This window comes from Pituophis catenifer, unplaced genomic scaffold (assembly GCF_029215685.1).
Source record: "Pituophis catenifer annectens isolate HBS135680 unplaced genomic scaffold, rPitCat1.0.hap2 SCAF_1, whole genome shotgun sequence".
NCBI lineage: Eukaryota > Metazoa > Chordata > Lepidosauria > Squamata > Colubridae > Pituophis > Pituophis catenifer.
Window position 1 is genome coordinate 25,305,935 of NW_027256881.1, and position 17,189 is coordinate 25,323,123.

General features: G+C 37.5%; 1 protein-coding gene across 7 annotated transcripts in view; it reads left to right on the forward strand.

Annotated features, from left to right (window-relative positions):
• Positions 1–17,189, forward strand: part of NCOA1 (nuclear receptor coactivator 1) — a 292,101-nt gene that overhangs the window by 159,620 nt on the left and 115,292 nt on the right. The window contains exon 1 of one of the 7 annotated variants that reach the window (XM_070932200.1): positions 8,470–8,552. The exons of the other annotated variants lie outside the window; for them this stretch is intronic. The gene's annotated coding sequence lies outside the window, so the exon portion shown is untranslated. Of the gene's footprint in view, positions 1–8,469; positions 8,553–17,189 lie in introns of those variants that run through there. 7 annotated transcript variants of the gene reach the window in all.

A 17,189-nucleotide genomic window follows, 5' to 3' on the forward strand; every position in this document is an offset into this window, starting at 1 on the left:
GAAGTCAGTATTCAGAGGCCTTTGAATGTCTGTAACATTCCTCAGTTTTGGCACTCTCCTAATATCTGGGCTTCAACTCACAGAATTCCACAGAAAGCTATAATTCCCTATTGCTAAGTATTCTGGAGGTCATTAAGGTTAGGAGCAGCCACAATACAGATTTAATATAGATACCATGTTAGAAATCTTTGGTAAACATTATCTACTGCATGAAGTTTGTAATCTTTAAAAATATGTTTAAGTTAAATCAAGTCTTCAAGTTCTTTGCCAATGAATAGTGAAAATTAAAAATCTATATTATAAATGAGCAATCAATTGTATTTTCTCTTGGCAGTTATGTTTTTAAAGAAAGAAACAAAAGATTTATTAACAGTCACTGAGTTGACTCAACAAGCACTATATACATATTTTAAAATCCTAAAATATTTCAACTGAACTAGCAACTGAATAGCATTTCTGTCACCACAGTGGGATTAGAGTTGGAATAAAGCAGTAGGATATTTTGTATTTTGTATTTTTGCAAATCTTAGCACTCTCCCTCCATTTCTCGATACATTATGAATGACAAAAGCTTGGTCATTCATTAGGTAGATTATAGCTAGGTACAACAGCAATTAGTCAAAGGAAGACATTTCCATTTTGCTTTGGGTACTTCAAGCAAACTACCAAACATTTTTATCTAGGCAAAGAAACCATTTCAATAACAGAGTAATCATTTCAAAGGTTTGTATCCTTGGTAGCCTTTCTTTCTGCAATTCATTGTCTCTTCATTGTTATCAGCTGAATGGATAATTAAGGACCAAGAAAGTCAGTTTTTTTAATAAGGAACTATAGGGGAAAAACTTGGTCCCTTCTATTTTCTTGGTTTGTAAAGTTTTGATAATTGATCAGTATTCATGGGAAAGCAAGGAAAGTAAAATCTGAACTTTTTATAAAACTTTGGTATCTATACATTCCTCTGCTCAGTTTTTGAGCCCTTATCCTGCCATTTGATTCTGGAGTGGAATTTCAGGCATTTAATTCTGTTTTATTTGATAGCATTGAAAGAAACAGACAGCACTGTAGTTGCAGATATGCAGTATATCCTACATTCCTTGTCCCTGTTGACTGCGGGAAGAACATTGTCTAGATCAGTATTTCTCAACCTTGTTGAGAAGTGTGCACTTCATTTCCCATTGCGGACTGGGCCGAGGTTGAGAATCACTGGTCTAGATGCATAGAGACAATATGTATCAGTTCACATGTTCTAGAACCATTGCTTTTTTTACTTAATTTTTTGAATCTACTAAACAAAATATGTCTATAGAGATTCTCAGTCATCCAGGTCATGGTTATCCCAAAGGTGCTTTTTTCAAGAGGCAACTAGACTTTCTGGTTTTTCTTTGAAGACGTTTCTCTTCAGAGCTGAAGAAGCTTCTTGGCTGAGAAATGAAACGTCTTCAAAGAAAAACCAGAAAGTCTAGTTGCCTCTTGAAAAAAAAACACCTTTGGGATAAACTAAATATGCTTTCCATCTCCACAACTGATTACTATCTGAAATAAAAACCAGATACTATGATCAATTTTTCAGTTTTCCTGAGACCTGCAAGGGAGATGGATGTAAACATGAAACTGATGATTGATTCACCTTGATTGTCTTTGGGGAGAAAGAATGTTGGTCAGACTTCCATAATATAGCCTGACACTAGAGTTCCAGTAGTCCTTGTGGAGTTTGTGTATAAGGCACATTCATTCATGCATTATCCTTCCCTTTTGAATAGCCAGTTGTAGTTTTAGTAAACATCCCAGCAGCGCAAGTAGTATGCAAAGAATCTTTTACTGACGGATGGGGTAAGAGGACAATATATAATTTTGTGCAGTGTTTTGACGACTGCATTTAAAAAAGTAGTCAGTACTACATTAAAAATAATGCAAAGTGCAGAAGTTAAAGAAAACTCAAAAATGTGCGTTCACATCTGTAGAATGTTTGGATAAAATTATGAGGTATATCAGTGAGAAAGATTATTCCATAATGAATTGGTATAATACAGTGTGAAATGGGAATTTTAAGTTGATTCTCCAAATAACCATTTGTAGCTGCTGGCCTGCCTTTTTTAGGTTTATGAAAGACACCTTGTGAATCTTTTGGCATGCAATGAAGGAAAAAGTTCTTAAAAGAAATAAAAATGTGTCTGATCTAATACTATGAATAGCCATGATTATATCGGTACTAAATACCGTAGTTATATTCTTATCATGTGAGCATGGTTTGTTGATGCAGGGAATTAAAATTCCTTTTTCCTGCTGCAATTTTATTTTATAACTGACATATCAAGAAAGAAAAATATGATTGTGCTGTTTAATAAAATATATTTCATTTATTCAGAATATGTGAAATTGAAGAGAAGTATCCAGTAAGTAGAGTCCTGTAGCAGATTGTATATCAAATGAAAGGAAGAGAAAGAAGCTCAGAAGGAATGAAGAAATGAGATTTCATTGCATTCTTCAAATGGAATTCAGCTTTTAAGCCATTCTCGTGCTTTACTTGTTAAAGAGATAGCTAAGATAGTTATGATATCTGTTTATTGCTTTTTCAATAGATAAGAGATAGCAATGTTCCGAGATGGAATGAGATTATTGCCATATATCTCATGTTATATGTGAATTTGTCTATCCATATTTATAATTATCTCCAGAATGTCCACTTATATTATGTTTATCTCTAGAGAGAAGCATCTGGTGGGTCTTGTTCCCAGATCTGCTTCATCAAAGTTATGTATACAAACAGTTTCAGTTATAGTTTGAAAGATAACACATATCCAGCAAATGTTTAGGTCAGAATTCAGAATGAGTTTTGCTCAGCATGTGCTAGGATAGTTTTGAACAGTGATCTTTGGCCATTAATTGCTATTTATATGATAACATACAAGGTTTTGAAAAGTAGATTTACTGTTTTGGTAATTTGTTTATTTGAATTGAAAGGACTAAAAAAATTGATGCTCCTGAAGCATTGAAGTACAGTAGTAAGCTATAGTTGATCCAAGTTTTGCATTTTTTCCCAAGGATAGACAGGCATTTGAGAGAAAGCAACAGTTTAAATTTAGCCAGTATGGTTTGTACAGACAGTTGATTTCAGCTTTGAAATTTGAATTTACTTCAGTTCAAATGGAGTTGAATCTAAAACTCTAGCTCTGAAATTCGAATATTGGAATATTATATTTTTCTGTAATTTGTATAACTTGGATCATACTATTGCTATTCTTTTATACCTGATTAAATGCTGAGCAACATTGCTAACTATAATTGTTAGCAATAATAGTTTGAAACTGTTTACATATTACATATTACAGGAGACATAGGTGAGTTGAAAGAATGTTGTTCCTTTGGGGACTCTCATCTGACTGTTTTTTCGTCCCAGGTTGATCAAATGTAAACAGCAGTGTTGTTAACCCTGGTGACTGTTGTTCTCAGCCCAAAGAAAAATACAGCAACTTTGTGAATAACCCAAGCTCTTAAGGGACTATGGTCCCCCATGGATGGAAATGCAATTTTTCCCCTAAACAAATGCTTTCTCTTTACCACTAATCTTTAATTGCTTAAGATTGCATTTCCCATAGTTGCTCTTTGATTTAAATACTTCATTTCCTATTTTATCTCCATGGCCTCTGTTGTTTTTGTCTGTGATACTAGACTCTCTTGAATGTTTTCTGCAACTGAAGCGCAAATACTTTAGTCACCTAATGAAAAGAGAGGGTTCATTGCAGAAGACCCTGATGCACAACCCTAAAATTTGTTACTACCAGTTCTGTGGGCGTGGCTTGGTGGGGGGGTAATGTGACTGGGTGGACGTAGCCAACTTTTTTTTTTTTTTTACTTTTAAAAGCATTTTTTCGACAACCTTAGGTTGCAGAAAAAAATGCTTTTAGAAGCTTCTGACGATCAGGAAAGTCAGCTGGGATCGCCAGAGGCTTTTAAAGGCATTTTTTTTCCTACAACCTTTTCAGCTGAAGAGGTTGCAGGAAAAAAATGCTTTGAAAAGCCTCTGACGATCCCAGCTGAGCCGCGCGATCATCAGAGGCTTGTTTTTTTTTAATTTTTAAAAGCATTTTTTTGGCTGAAGAGGTTGTAGAAAAAATGCTTTTAAAAGTAAAAAAAAAACAGCCTCTGATGATCTTGCGGCTCAGCTGGGTATGGGGGGGTGTGTGCAGGGATTTTTGCTACTGGTTCTCTGAACCACCAGCCGCCATCGCTACCAGATCGGACGATCCGGTCCAAACCGGGAGCATTTCACCCCTGCCCTGATGTTGGGAAAGATTGAAGGCAAATGGAGAAGGGGAAAGCAGAGATGGTTAGATAGTGTCATTGACCCAATGAACATTTTGGCAAACTCTGAGAGACAACAGAGAAAAGGGGAGCCTGGTGTGCTATGGTCTATGGGGTATCAAAGAGTTGGACATGACTTAGCAACTTAACAACAACTTGAATGTTTTAGAGGAAAAAGAAAAAAAATACATCCATTTAAGGAAGGGCTGTGCCTATTATATGTGCTAGTGTACTACAAAGTCTGGAGAGAGAGAATGAGTAGCTTATTTGGTGAGTGGGGGCTGCAATTCAGGAATAGAACATCAGATTTGCATGTGCAAGGTACTAGCAAGTTTAGTAAATAATATCTTGGGTTAGAGCTAAAGAGACCACATGAACAATGGTTGGTATTTGGTGGGGGGGAGGGGAAGAAACTGGAGCAGATCAGTGGTATGTACAAATATAAATAAGACACTCTCGCCTTCTATAAATAAAATTAGTAGATGTGGGAAGATTACTGCATTAATTGTTCACTTGACCATAATGGAAAGTTAGCTATCCAATCTCCTTGATTGGTAGTGTATGAGTCTGACGATCTCAATAGTAATCTCAGGTCACCCCAGAGCTGTGCATGCTGAAATCTACCAGAATAAATCACTGAGTGCCACAGAATAAGAAAGAAAAAGTTCATATTTTAATATGATCTCATCTACTTTGCACTTCCCAAACTATAGTATAGATCAAATTCCAGTTATTGTGTGGTATTTGAAATTCTCTCTGAATGCTCGAATGCAATTCTCCACCAAAGAAATGTCTGCAGAAACATACAAATGAGATTAGAGACAAGTACAATTTCTTTGATAGGTTAGGGAAGTGGGCTGAAAATAGCAATGAAACCTAATAAAGACAGTGCTACGTTCTTCATGTAGATAATAAAAGAAATGCATAGATATAGTGATCTATAGGTTTGTATCTTGCAAATAATTGTGTCAAAGATCTTAGAATAGTAGTTGATTACCAACTAAATACAAATCAACAATGTGAATTGCCCTCAAAAGGCTTTATTGGCTAAAATATAATTTACAATTTAAGGCTTTTCTTTTCATCCAGCTAACTGCATCAAGAAGATGCCTCATTGTTTTTCTGTATCAAGTCCCCATGATACTGCTGTTATTTCATCCCCAGCTCATTACAAGTACACTGTAGATTCAAATTTAGCTGTTCCAGTTTAGAAGTGAAGTTTGTCCTCTTCTCATACAACACGTTTTGCTGTAGAAATGATATAAAATGCATCCATAATTATACTAGTGATGATGTGGTCAACAGCCCTGCTCCTATTGGCTGTCTGAGGCATCAGTCGGATTGATGTCAGCTTTCCTAAAGGTGCTTTTTTCTAGAGGCAACTGGACTTCCTTGTTTTTCTTTGAAGACGATTCACTTCTCATCCAAGAAATTTCTTCAGCTCTGACAGGATAGTGGAGAATGGAAGGATTTATATTCCTTGCAGGCAGCTGGTCATCTGCATTCTTTTAGAAAGTTGTTGAGGCTACTTGGAGGTTTGTCTGTGTTCTCAAGGTCAATGGAGTAATGCAAATGGGCATGGAGCTTTTTTGGAATTGCTGAAAGGGTTCCTGTAGTCTGCAGTTTTTCTGGAAATCCATTCATATTCCTGCATGTTATTCGAGAGTGTTCATCCCAAAGTGTATAGCTAAACTTCTATGGAGATTCTCAGTCATCCAGGTCATGGTTGTTCCAAAAGTGCTTTTACAAGAGGCAATTGGACTTTCTTATTTTTCTTAGAAGGTGTTTCATCCAAGAAGCTTCTTCAGCTCTGAAGACAGTCAGCTCTCCGATATAAACCAAATAGGAAATATGACCAGATGAGCTAATTCTACTTCATTGTAAGGCTACATTAATAGAATCTTGCAAGTCTGGAGGTATACATATTCCATAGCCATTTCTAACCACCTGATAAATTAGGGCAGGTCCTTCCTAAATTTCTTCCTCTGATTATTAAATCCCTGGGGGCTTCCCCCTTTCTTGTCTGATTGTTTCCTAGGCAGCATTTCTTCTACTTGTCCCTCAACGTCATTCTCAGATACTATTACACTATTCAGGAGATACAACATGCAACATGTATAGCTAACATGCAAACACAAGATTCAAGAATTCATGACATGGGATCAGGTTATTTGAAGGACCACTTTTGTCTGATTATATCTGCCTATCTCATCAAATTTAGCAGAAGAGGTGTGCCATGGGTGTGCTGTCAGCCAGGGCACTACACTTGGCAGGTCCCAAGATGTCAAACCAGTTCTGTTTCTAGCCTGATGCCTTACAAACTGACTCTGTTCAGCGTTATTTAATTATAGCTGACCTTAATATATCCCAGAAACCTTTATTGCTACAAAATGTTGCAATGGAAGTCCTACTTGGGATTTGCTATATGGAGGACCAATGCAAATGTTATTTAACCCAATGTAATTTAAGTAGTGTCTCGGTTGTGTCCTCCATGTGCTGAACCCCACATGGGATGGTAGGATATCCATTTCAATATTTTGCAACAATGGAAGTTTCTCAGTTATATTAAAGTTTCTCAGGTATATTAAATGTCAGCTATGCTAACAGTTATCAGACCATATGTAAAATTCATCTTGTCTAAAAAGCACAGCTGCACAGATGTTTTATTTGAGAACTTCCTAGAATAATTTCACTGGCCACTATTTAGTGGACTTAGTGGACATTTTTTTCTGATTCAGCAGGGTTTCTTTCACATTTTAGAGGATGGTAGAGAACAGGAAGGCCTGGAGGAACATTGTCCATGGGGTCGCGATGGATCAGACATGACTTCGCAACTAATAACAAAAAAGACCCTAAGTAAATTACTCTTTATGTAAAATGCTACTGTATGTTTGTAGAATTTATATAGACCTCTATTGTAAAGTTATTTGGATGCTAAAAATAGAGTGGAGACACTGTATTGATGTGGAATGTGAGTGACCAGCAGTGTCCTTTGCCTCTGTCAGTGTTCCTCAACTTTAAGATGTGGATTTCAACTCCCAGAAATTCCCTAGCTAGAGTTAATGATAGAATTCTGGCTAGAGAATTCTCAGAGTTGAAGGCTGCACATCTTAAAGCCCGAGAATGACTGGCCTATATGAACTCTACTATAGTCCAATTAGAAGAAACCTTTACTGTGATATTTATGATTCTGTTTACACTTCTCACTTCTGCCCTGCTCAAACAAATGTCTTAGAAACAATTTGCAACATGTAAAAAAACATAATAAAACTGAGATTTAAAGTAAAACAGCAAGTCAAGCAACTTGGTGTGGGTGGCAGCCTTTGATACTGGTTCTCAGTAATTTGCATAAGCCATGCATAGGTACCATGGTTTTGTTTTATTTGTTGGTTTGTTTGTAAGCCACCATTATTATTTTTACAAACAATTCAAGGCGGAGAGTATACCCAACACATACCTGTCCTCCTATTTCCTCACAGCAACAACCCTCTGTGAGGTGACTTGGGCTGAGAGTGAGTGACTGGCCCGAAGTCGTCCATAACTTTGACTTTCATGGCTAAGGCATGACTTGAACTCATGGTCTCCTCTTTCTAGCCTGGTGCCTTAACCACTAGAACAAACTAGCTCCCTCTGTTACTTGTGAACGTGTCATGCAGTGTAGAAACAGCTAAGTGGTTATGTTATGAACTTGTACAAAAATGGGGATGTAAAGTAATTCTCGTTCCATCTTTCAGCAAAGTATTTTGGATTTTCTTTTGGGTGCTCAGAAACACTGTGTAAGCATTAAATGGATTTGCTTTGCTCATCTCTCTACTTCTCCTGTGTTTGTACATCTACTTTCAGGCACGGAAGTGCATTCGCTATCTGCTTACTGCTAGTGCTTGGCTTCTGAGTATTGTTTTCCAGGAGGTGTATCTGCTGTGTTCCCTTGTGCTTGGCTAGAGTCTGCCAGGTGGCACCAGGGATCCCAGGAGCGCCGCTGAATTTGAGTGGCTCTGGCGGCGTGTGTTTAGTTTAATTACCCAGTCAGCTGGTGTGGGAATCGAAAAGCAGCTCAGCTCTGGTGCTGAATCTTTTGCCTGTCGCAACAGCGTGCAGCACAGAGTACACACACCCCAATGTATTCCAAACAGCCCAGAGCACATGGAGCTGGGGGTGGGGGAGAGAGGCTCGCAAAGGAAGCATGTTAGTCATCAGGTTGTTGCTGCATAATTCAGGAACACGTTTGCCTTGAACTGGAGATTAGCCAGGTAAGGCTGTTTTTTGCACAGAGAGTACTCTGTTAGGCATTGAAGCTGTATAGTATGTTGTTGCTTATGCTTTCTCCTGCGTATTGCAGCGTTGAGTGCTGGTCTTTCGGCAGCAAGGCATGTCCTATTTCTAGGCACCTTTCATTAACTGGAAAGAAAGAGTCTCCTCTGCTGCACATTATCTCTGTTGACGCAATTGTGTAAATCAAAGCTAATGTTTTGTTTGACTTTTACATAGATTAAATTTATCCAGTGCAGGAAGCTCGGCTACCTTCAGCACTTGAACTTAAATTCAGCATAGCTTGAACTTTGCTAACTACTTGTTCCTTCAGTGTTTTGCCATGCCTGTCCCCTTCTCGTCTACCCTCCCTCTTCCAGATACTGGATATTTTGTATACAGCAATGCTGGGTAGGATTTGGATAATGTTGTTAAGTAAGAACGTGTGTATTTCAGTGACCTTGAAATCGTGTGTGTGTGTGTGTGTGTGTGTGTGTGTGTGTGTGTGTGTAGGCTTAAATTGTTCATACTTGGCAGTGGTCATCTCAGTGGGTAGCAGAATAGGTATACTTTTTTTGATGAAAGGCGGAGAAATGTCTCTGAAGGGGAAGGGAAGGCAAGAGCTGTTGCAGGAAAATATGCACATTGCCTAATAGTCACTAATCATTGACAAGCAGTAAAAGCAGCAAAGGCAACAACGACGGAAAGTTTAATTATTTCAGCTTTCCTCCTAGCAAGCAATCATATATACAAAAGAAAAGGGAAAATCTTTCCTCTGGGGGAAATTGATTTGCTGCTGATTTATCATCAAGATTGCAATGTTGCTTGTGTAAAAGTCGGGAGACTTCCTGATCTGATTTAACTCTTCAGAAATTCCATGGGCAAATTTTGAAAGCCCTGAAAAAAGGACAAGGAAAGAAGAGAAAGAGAAGACAACAGGAATGAGCAGAATTATTTCAGTGGATTTCAACAGCACCCAGAATATGTTATCAATAACGTTATATCTGACTCAAGATGGCATCGTATGGCTTACAGACATTGTGAACAAGTCTGTTACAGCTGATGTTATACTATTTGCATTATGCTACTCTGACAGAGGGCCACTTATTGGAAAAACAGAATAAACGCAAGTATCTGTAGATAAGTTGCTATGCAGCATGCAAAGAGAGTGGATGCTTGGATATAGCTGCATTATCATAATAATTTCTTTCAAATTTTGAACCATGAGTACCTGCAGCTTGATATCATGCATTAATACGGGTGTTAAATGTAGCATTTAGTTTGTGTGGAAAGGGATTTACTTTTGTATTAAATTTATTTTGTTATGATGTAGAAGGTAGTTCTTGATGGGTATGTCCAGTTGAATAGATATTACATGATTTGTTAATTGTGAAATGTGTAGTAAGATCATGTAATCTATATATTGTTTGATGATCTTAACATTTATATCATATTTATTCCTCTGTTTTTTTGTATCACCTTGTTGCTGATCGCGCTTAAGTGATGGAATTAGGGGTGGGAGACATAGTTTCTTTTTGAAGAAGTTACATCATTGTGCATATTCCAGAATGGGCAATGTCTTGCTTATCTGAGCAGATGTTTTGGGGGTAAATAAAGCAATATATGGACTTAAAGTACCTCCTTCACAGTTTTTGCACATAGCATCAACTTTTAAGTTGTGTATGGGTTGTTGAATACAATTGAATATATCCACTCTTTGTATAAGAGAAAAAATAAAACAAAGGCACACAACAATTCTGGATGGAAGAACAAATGTGTGTTTAAGTGGAAAGCACAGATGTTAGACACTAAGATTTGCTGGGGAAGGAGAGATAATTTAATGACTCTTAAACATACTGAATTTCCTGGTATGTCTCTTTCTAACCCAGAACAGTCTATTCTTAACATAACCCCTCCCAAGAGGAATTATTTTTAACTAAAGAAATCATAGATTAAAGAAGGCTCTTCTTTCCCCCCCAAATCTATTCAAATCGTCACCCTATTAAATTGCTATGTTCGTAGATAAATGGAAAATGGACATGAAGTATAATAAGAAAGAGGGGGTGAATCTATGCCTGCAATCTCTCAGGTTCTGAAACAAAAGTTCTGCTCCATTTCCCCCCTTTCCTTCAGAGATTGAAACTCTCAGAGTTGCAAAATAGGGCTTTTTAGCTCTGGCGCTTGTTAACATTATAAAGACATTTTGTTCAATTATTTCATTTTCCTCTCTTATGGAACTTCTTTCTCCACAAAAAGCACTTGACTTAGTCGCTTAATTTCTCTGGCTGTCTGAAACTTTGTTTTTTGCCTATTTTTAAAAGCCTTTCAAAATAACAATAAGTTTGATTGTTTCGAGAAAGATGGGGTCGATTATAGTTAGGCAGCTCTTTTTTATTTCTCTGATTTGAAACCCGCATATTTTGTAAATAACCTAAAATCAAACTTGCAAAGAAAATAGAGAACTTTCGATAAAATAGAGATGTACCCAGATACTCCCCGGTCTCTTCTAAATCTGGTCTGTATTTCAAATGGAATCAGTTGGATGTCTGGTTTTCCCAGGGAATTCGTTTGGTTAAAGTACAGTAAGAGGAATTTCCAGGTCTCCATAAGTTGGCCTGGGTCTGTTATGAAGAATGATGGCAGTAAATTTTTTCTGCAATCCCATGCAGCATGCTTATTTCTGTGACTAGCATCAAGTTGCTGAAGTAGATGCAATAGTATTGGAGTTACGACAAAGAGAAAAATGGAGAAATATGTTTTATCTTTGTCTATAAGTAAATAAAATATATGCAATGCGGCTTCGTTTTAAAACAATATGTTTTCTATACGTTGTACATTTGACTGATATATTTTTTTCCCTCATGATGCCACCCTGAATGTGTTTCTAAACAAGACCATATCTGTTAAGTGTGTGATTTGCTGAAGCATTTGCTCTCTGATGAGGTGGTTCAATTATTTTTTAATGTTGTCAAAGAGATCCTAAATTTCCCTGGGAAATCTCCTAAAATTGAGGCATTCTGATAGCAAATGGAAATTTACGTGAATTTGCTACTTGTATGATTTGAGTGTATTTGTAAGTGGGGTTTTTGTTATTAACCTCCTAGCAGATGTATTTGAACAAGATGCTAAGATTGATTATTTTCATTTTGTTGGGTTAACCGCATGGTTAGGCGGTTAAATTTGTTTATGATTTAGTATAAAAACTCTGGAGACACAATATCAAAGTTAAATGTTTTGTGTGAACCTGTTCTGATATCTTGGGATTCAAAAGTGGTCTGTTTGAAACAAGTCTGAATTTCATAATAGCAGGCTGTTAACATATGGAAGATTAGGAGTGTGCTTGCCTGTAATGATCAACCATTATATCCATTTGTTCTCCCTAAGTGCTTGAGAACTGTCAGCATCACTTGGTTGTAGAGGTTTTCTCTTCCTGGAACAGGAATGTGCAAAATATATCCCTTTATTTCAGGAGGTTTTCTGCTTTGCTTTCATCCCCTTCTTCTCCGATATCTGTGGCTAGTCAGCATATTGTCCCATATATCCTCTTTTCTGAATAGCTTTTCAGTTTGTAGGCGCCTCTTCTCATCTCACCTCCTGTCCACCTATCCCAGCGAAACCATTCTTCAGCTGATCTACTTTATAGTGGCAACCCAGTTTGGTATTTGTGTTGGAGCATATGGCAAATGCCTGTGCAATTTTGCACCTTTTGATGCCTTGCTTTTGATACATAAACCCAAAGGGTGCTTGCAAAGGAAAGAGTAGCAAATTTAGATTAGCAAGAATATGTCTATACATCATTTTGGAAAGCATTAAACAAAACCGATTCTTTTGTTTCTTGTCTTAGCCTGTACATTCCTGTGTGGAGTTTGGTTATCTTTTGCAGTTGCACATAACTAATTGGGGAATAGAAATGCATATTTAATTGGATATTAGCATACAAGCACCTTTGAGGGTCATGCAGTTCTAAGACAATTGTACTCAAATATCCATTTGAGAATTCAGCCTCCCCCTTCCCATATATAGGAACTTGAGTATTCAGTTGAGGATTAATTCTTCCTCCCTGATGGAAATTAGAATAGAATCAAATATAAGGAAGGGTTCCAATAATTACCTTTACTGCCGCAATTTGCAAATCCACACTGGAGACTGTTGGATTGCTATAAAATTATACATCTGCACAACTGTTCCAGACTTCTGGATAGCAAGAAAGTGTTAATCTTTTCCTTTCTATATAATGTTGGAAGAATGAAAAAGTTGTGTAGTTATCAAACGTATCAGCTGAGATACTGATTGGAAAATCTTACCAATCTAGAATTTGCTTTCCCACCCCATGAAACTAGTATTAGTTAATATCCCTCATCTATTATTAATAGACATTTTATTAAATATATTAAAATAAGTAATTTAATGTTATAGAATTAATATAATAAAATTGTTATGAGAAAGCTGCAAATCATGAAATCTTTTGATTGCAATCTTGTCTTTGATTTGAATTGTTCTGTGTCCTTCAACAAATTGCTGTTGTCTCAAATTGACGTCCAACTAGGAGTAATTATATTAGCCTGATTGGTCTTTGTATGGATTATTGGGTATATGGGAAATGAACATTTTACAGTGCTCCTGTAAATGTAGGTATTACTATTTAATTTACTGAAGCCCATTGTTATATATGCTGTTACTATAATGTATACTATTATGATTGCTTTTGTAGAATCTAGAAATGGTAGCAAATGTCACCTTGAGACATGAGTCTATATTTTGGAAACAGAACACAATGCACTGTAGGCTAACATGTAGCATTTGAGGGGGAAACACTTGGTAATATATAATGCTTTTTGAGACTTTCGCTTTCAGTCGAACAGGAAAGCAATATTATTTAACAGAAAGGAGTAAAAAGCTTGAATTTGTAATTTTAGTGCTAGCACCGAAATACAAATTCAGCTCGTCATTAATAGACATGTCCAATAGTTTTTTAAAAAAATCTTTAGAATTAATAGTAATATCTTCACTTTCCTTATAAGTTAAAAGAAAAAGTGCGGTTAAATCCTGTTTAACTTACATTGAACAGATATCATGGTTCAGCCAAGAGAAACATTGTTTTATTGGATGGTTGTACATCACTCAGAGTCACTTTCTTTAAGATGGGTAGCCATATAAAGTTGGTAGAGATGATAGATAGATAGATAGATAGATAGATAGATAGATAGATAGATAGATACCATGTTTTCCCCAAAATAAGATCCTATCTTATATTTTTTTGCCATCAAAAAAGGCACCAGGTCTTATTTTTGGGGGGGATGTCATCCACTGACTCACCTCAGTTGCACGCTTCGCCCCGGCCTCTTTTTCACTATCAGAGGCCTTCAGGAACTTCTTCATCCAGCAAGGCCAGCAAGGCTTTCTTGAAGGCCTCTGCAGCTGATAACAGACCTCTGGATCGATCTGAAGCTCTGTTATCGGCTACAGAGGCCTTCAGGAAAGCCTTGCCTGCAGAAGAAATGGGCCGAGGTGTGCGAGGCCTGGCTACAGCTGTCTGAAGGTAAGTAGTAGGGCAGCTCCATCCCCCCATCCCCACCCTAACTTAATTTTTACCTGTGCACCCTGGAGTGGGCAGGGTCTTAATTAGGGCTTATTTTGGGGGTAGGGCTTATATTGGGCGCATGTGTAAAAATCAAGCTAGGGCTTACTTTCTAGCTTCTCTGTGGCTGCCCCAGCTCTCTGGAACCAGTTACCTCCTGAGGTCCAGACCATCCCCACCCTATTGGCCTTCCGAAAAGCGGTGAAGACCTGGCTTTTTCGGCAGGCCTGGGACCGTTGATCTCGCTTTGTGATCTGACGAGATCCGGCCATGAATGATGTGAATGGGTTATAATGTCTTTAATGTTTTTAATTTTTAAGTGTTTTTATAGTGATTTTTTGAGTGTATTGTGAGCCGCCCTGGGTCTTCAGAGAGAGGCGGCATATAAAATAAATAAATAAATAAATAAATAAATAAATAAATAAATAAATAGATAGATAGATAGATAGATAGATAGATAGATAGATAGATAAGAAAGTAAGTTGTATTTTCAGGGAAACACAGTAGGTAGGTAGGTAGGAAGGATAGATTATCTTGATTAATTATCATCTTTATTATTCAGTTAGAAATAAAAATAGTGCATTTTTTTCTAAATCAAAGTATTCTACCATAAAAATAATGAGCAGAACTAGAAAAATCCCTTGTTGCCTAGAAACATTCTAAAGTCTCCAATATCTTCTCCAGTCCTGCTGCTGAGGCCTTTCAGAGATTTAACCTGGGATGATCTTCATGCAAAGCAGCGACTCAGCTTAGAACTCTTGGGTTCAACATGTGCTATAGATATGTAATATAAATGATCTCCTGATGTTGAAGAAAGTGCTACCTGGTGTTAATGGCTATAGGGCTTTGGAATTTAATATAACATTTAATACAAAAAAAAAAAAGAGCAAAGGAAGATTTATGGCATGTGTTTTTATGCAGCCCACCAGCTCCAGAAGAAACACATTAGCAGATTTACATGCAGAATGAGCTGCTAACACTGAATGGATGCATTCAGCTCCTCTTTCTCTTTTTTTCTATTAGTTTCAATGAACCACTTCACATATGGATAGCGTCTGTTAATTTAGTACCATCTTGCATATATATGTGTGTTGACTGAATATACCACTATGAAAAGTGTATGTTCTTGATCTGTAATATATAGATTGTAGAGCATTTCTGAGTAGCATCTTTTGATTGTTGGGAAGACATTGAGAGCCAGTTTGGTGTGGAGGTTAAGGTGCTAGTGTGGAAACCGGGAATACTGTGAATTCTAGTCTTGCCCTGGCGTGAATGCCGGCTGGGTGCCTTTGGCTAGTCACTGTCTCTTTGCCCAATCTATTTCACAGCCCAACCTATTTTCACCAGTTGTGGTGAAAATAGGAAGAGGGAGGAGTCTTACCTGAGCTGCTTTTAGTTGCTGGAAAGCACTCCTGAAAATTCTCAAATTTGAATAACAACCAAATGATCCACCCTTTAATCCAGTCTTCCAGATTTGTTGAATTGCAATCCAGCCAGCATAGGTAGTGATGAAATATGTAATCTAATACATGTGTAACATCCCAAGTTGGGAAAGAATGCCTTAGAACCGTGATGGCGAACCTATGGCATGCGTGCCACAGGTGGCATGTGTAGCCATATCGGTGGGCATACAAGCATTGCCCTAGCTCAGCTCCAGCTGATTTTTGAGCCTTCTGGGCCCACCAGAAGTTGGAAAACAGGCTGTTTCTGGCCTCCAGTGGTAGAGGGGAGGCTGTTTTCTCTCTCCCCAGGCTCCTAGAAAGCCTCTGGAGCCTGAGGAGGGCGAGAAACAGGCCTACCGTGCTATCTCCTGCCAAAAGTGGGGGAAGCGCAGGGGTGTGTGTCCTGTGCGCATGCATGGGGGGATGGGGCACATTGAATTATGGGTGTGGGCACACGTGCACGTGACCCTCCTATGCTCCCCCTGCTTTTGGCACGCGATGGCAAAAAGGTTAGCCATCCCTGCCTTAGAATATTGTAGTTTTGAGAAATACATACACACATAGATAATTACATAGTCATTCTTCTTTTTGTTTTCAAAGGAAACAAGATTTTATAAAGCAATGAAAAGAAGTACAAAAGAATAAGGTAATGAAATTTAAAACATGACATGGAGGGAGGGAGGGAGGGAGGGAGGGAGGAAAGGAAGGAAGGAAGGAAGGAAGGAAGGAAGGAAGGAAGGAAGGAAGGAAGGAAGGAAGGAAGGAAATACTCAAACCATATTTTTCAAAATCTCTATCATCAGAAGATTGTGGTTTTATACCACATTTATTTTACAGAGAAAAAGCATATGTTTTAGAGAAGGAAATAGAGACTGGTTTTATGAATGTATACTGTTTAGTCATCCTCCCACTAATATTGAAACTCTGGTTTCCTACTAATCGGTAAATGAATGATGGGAATGTCCCTTTCTTGAGATTTTTGGGCCTATTTATTGGTCATTTCCAGATTCAATTCGATTTTAAAAATTAATGTAAGGGAGCTAAGAAATGTTTCTTTCATATTCCTCCCTAATGCATTTAGTATTGATGCCCCAAAGGCCCTCTAGACAGCTGGGTACACAATGTGGGATGCATCTGTCTGTTTACTTACTTTTTAGTAGATATTTTTGTATTTTCTATCTTTTTCTATCTATCTTAGATTAATGTTAATTTGGTTACTTGATAATGTTTATTAAAAATAAAAGAAAAAAATCCAATACCAATGAAGGTATTTTACTATATATAAATCCTGGAAATCCGTTTAGGCAAATTTTTTGGCTTGCTGGAATCTGCCTGGTTACAAATGTTATACTTATGGAAACATGTTTGAAGGAGTTCTGCCAAACATACGTAATACAGAATATGATTCCCAGGTTAGGAATGATAGACAGAGCAAACTCTCTGTTTAAAAATTGGTCTTTCCAAAAACGGTTTTTCCATTCTCACCCCAATACCCATAGATATGGATCTATGCGGTGGTATCAGTAAGTAAGAATCCTGAGCAAATGGCACATGAAACTTAGCTTAATTTGTATTCCACTCACCCAAGTTCTTAGTTTCCAAAGTATCTCCATTTGCCA